The following is a 3,172-nucleotide window of genomic DNA, read 5'->3' on the forward strand; positions in this document are numbered from 1 at the left end:
GGATGTTATCTTCATGTGGCCAATGGGGAAACTGAGGCATAGAGCCATTAAGCCCATGGTTCTGCAGCACAGTTGGTGACAGCTCTGGACTAGTTGCTGACTTCGAGGCTGGGGCTCTTTTCACTACATCAGTGGCTTCTCTGCTTTGTTTTTCCCTCCTATTTCTCCCTCACTAAATTGGAAGATTCCTGCTTTCATCTCAACGTGAAGAAAAAAGAGAGGGAGGGAGAGTTGTGCAGCTGATGATTTCTATAACTCTCTTTTCCACCAGTGATTTCCCTGAGGTATTTACGTAGAGTAGGATTTTTAATACACACCACAGGCAAGCCGGTCTCCTCTGGCTAAATACCTTATTTCTTCCTCATCAATCCAAGTCTGGCCTGAAGACATCTTCCATGTTACTTTCCTGCCGGATCCTGCTCCATCCCACCCAGACTGACTCAACGAAGAGTCTACTCTGTGCCAGTTTACTGTGTGTTTTTAGGAGACTGCACCTGCCTTATCTCACTTAAACCCACAGAAAATCTGTGAGGCAAGTATTTTTATTCCCGTTTAAGAGCCGATAAAACTCAGGCTCAAGAAAGCTGAGAACTCCAGTTCCTCAACTCCAGGTTTTGTGCTCTTTTCCCAGATCTCCAGGGCTTTTATTTATTTACTTGCTTGTTTATTATTTAAGCACATCATACATTCCTCTCCAACCTCCAGTTTCCTTTATGCAAAATTCTAGCATACATGATTTAAAAAAATTTTTGTGTATCTTTTGGAATAACTGCAAGAATTTTAGGTCCACTGTAAGGTAAGTCTTGTGTAACAGTCTGTGGAAAGTTGGAAATTGAATAATGTCCATTTCAGTTATGCTGGATAGTTTAAATAAAGCTACCAAAAATTTATTTCATTGCAAGCAACTAAGTTACTGGGTCTCCAGAAGTGGGAGGCAATGCTATGTAATAATGGCAACAACAACAACGAAAATCAGATTTAAAAAATAAAATCTTTGAACATATGTATGGGTTACCAGACAAAGCAAAATTGCCTCTCAGTATGTATAGATACTACAAACAATAAATGCTGGAGAGGGTGTGGAGAAAAGGGAACCCTCTTGCACTGTTGGTGGGAATGTAAATTGATACAGCTGCTATGGAGAACAGTATGGAGGGTCCTTAAAAAACTAAAGATGGAATTACCATATGACCCAGCAATCCCACTCCTGGGCATATACCCAGAGAAAACCATAATTCAAAAAGACACATGCACCCTAATGTTCATTGCAGCACTATTTACAAAAGCCAGGTCATGGAAGCAACCTAAGTACCCATTGACAAACAAATGGATAAAGGAGATGTGGTACATATATACAATGGAATATTACTCAGCCATAAAAAGGAACGAAATTGGGTAATTTGTAGAGACGTGGATGGACCTAGAGACTGTCATACAGAGTGAAGTAAGTCAGAACGAGAAAAACAAATATCGTATATTAACGCATATATGTGGAATCTAGAAAAATGGTACAGATGAACTGGTTTGCAAGGCAGAAATAAAGACATAGACATAGAGGACAAACATATGGACATCAAAGGGGGAAAAGGGGTGGGATGAATTGGGAGACTGGGATTGAAATATATACACTAATATGTATAAAGTAGATAACTAATGAGAACCTGCTGTATAGCACAGGGAACTCCACTTTGCTGTACAGTAGAAACTAACACAACATTGTAAAACAACTATACCCCAATTTAAAAAAAAAAAAGATTCTACAACAAAGCAAGACAAATTTATTTTCATCTACTTGAAATTGCAGAGGAGGGAGATCCTGCAAAGCTTCCAGGGAGAAAGGGATAGTGAAGGGAATGTAATTGCACAGTATCCGTTATTACTAATAAAAGCATGAAAATAAACATATAATTGGCACGCTTTTTAGTGTCTTCTTTATTGTTTCATTTTACTGAATGTAAACTTTTAAATTTGGATTTTCATAGGTTCCATCCTGACCTCCAGTCTCCTAAGTCTATTTTCTCCACGTGGTTATAAGATTTTCACCTGGATTTTAGCATTCTTTTCTTTTCTTTTTTTTTAAGGTCCAACCAGTCTGGGAAAGAGAAGGGACTCAGGACCTACTGTCAGAATTTCAAGTTGGCCGCATCACAGCGAATCCATCCCATTCCCTGCTTTAACTTTTTCCTGTGTAGAGCAACTAAGGTGCAGCGATATTCCTACTTATAAGATTTTAAAATATTTCTTCTTGGGGAGAGATTTTAGGGCGGCGGGCACACCCCTCTGTACTTCCACATTTCGGAGCGTAATAAGTGGAAGAGCAGAAGCCCGAGGCCGGGAAACGGATTTGGATTTCAAAGGGCTATTGTGCCTCCCTCTGGGCTCTGACCTGGAAAGCGCTTTATCTGTAACCCTTTTATGGCCCCAGACGTATTCTTGCTTCCTGGCTATTTGTAAACTTGTCTAATCTCCCTCACAGGACTGTAGGTTACCGATCAAAGGGAGGGAGAGGGTGAGAATGTTTGTAAGAGTTTAGAAAGTGATAACAATCCCATTTTATTTATGTATTATGCATTGCACAATCCTATAATAACAATGACAATGTACATTAAAGTTCTTCTACAATTCTATCACTCTAATAAATCGCTTGTTTCTATTTTATCTTCCATTTCCTCATGCATTAAAACATTCTGCAAAGCTCTGTGCCAGCCTTAGGGATTCACGGGAAGCTTTTACACATCCTAAATGCAAATTTGCATTTTGCTTTTTTAAAAAAATTATAGTTGATTAACAATATTGTGTTAGTTTCAGGTGCACAGCAAAGTGATTGGTTATACATATATAGGTACATATCTATATTCTTTTTTTGACTCTTTTCCATTATAGTTTATTACAAGATATTGACTATAGTTCCCTGTGCTATACAGTTGCATTTTGCTTTTAATTCTTTTTCCTTTTTACTTATCCTAAGTATTTCTGATGCTGCAAAAAATATTCACAACATGGCTTTAGTGACTACCTAATATTCCATCAACGACATACACTTTAAAGTGTTATTTCAGTGTAAGTATCCAGCATTTAGGAGTAAACGCTAACACCCTTTGACCTTGCACTGCAGGGCCAGAAGACCGGTCAAGGTTAGACGGAGGGCTCCGGGAGGAAGGGCTGCGGCCCG

The sequence above is a fragment of the Balaenoptera ricei genome, chromosome 4 (genome assembly GCF_028023285.1).
Source record: "Balaenoptera ricei isolate mBalRic1 chromosome 4, mBalRic1.hap2, whole genome shotgun sequence".
Classification (NCBI taxonomy): Eukaryota; Metazoa; Chordata; class Mammalia; order Artiodactyla; family Balaenopteridae; genus Balaenoptera; species Balaenoptera ricei.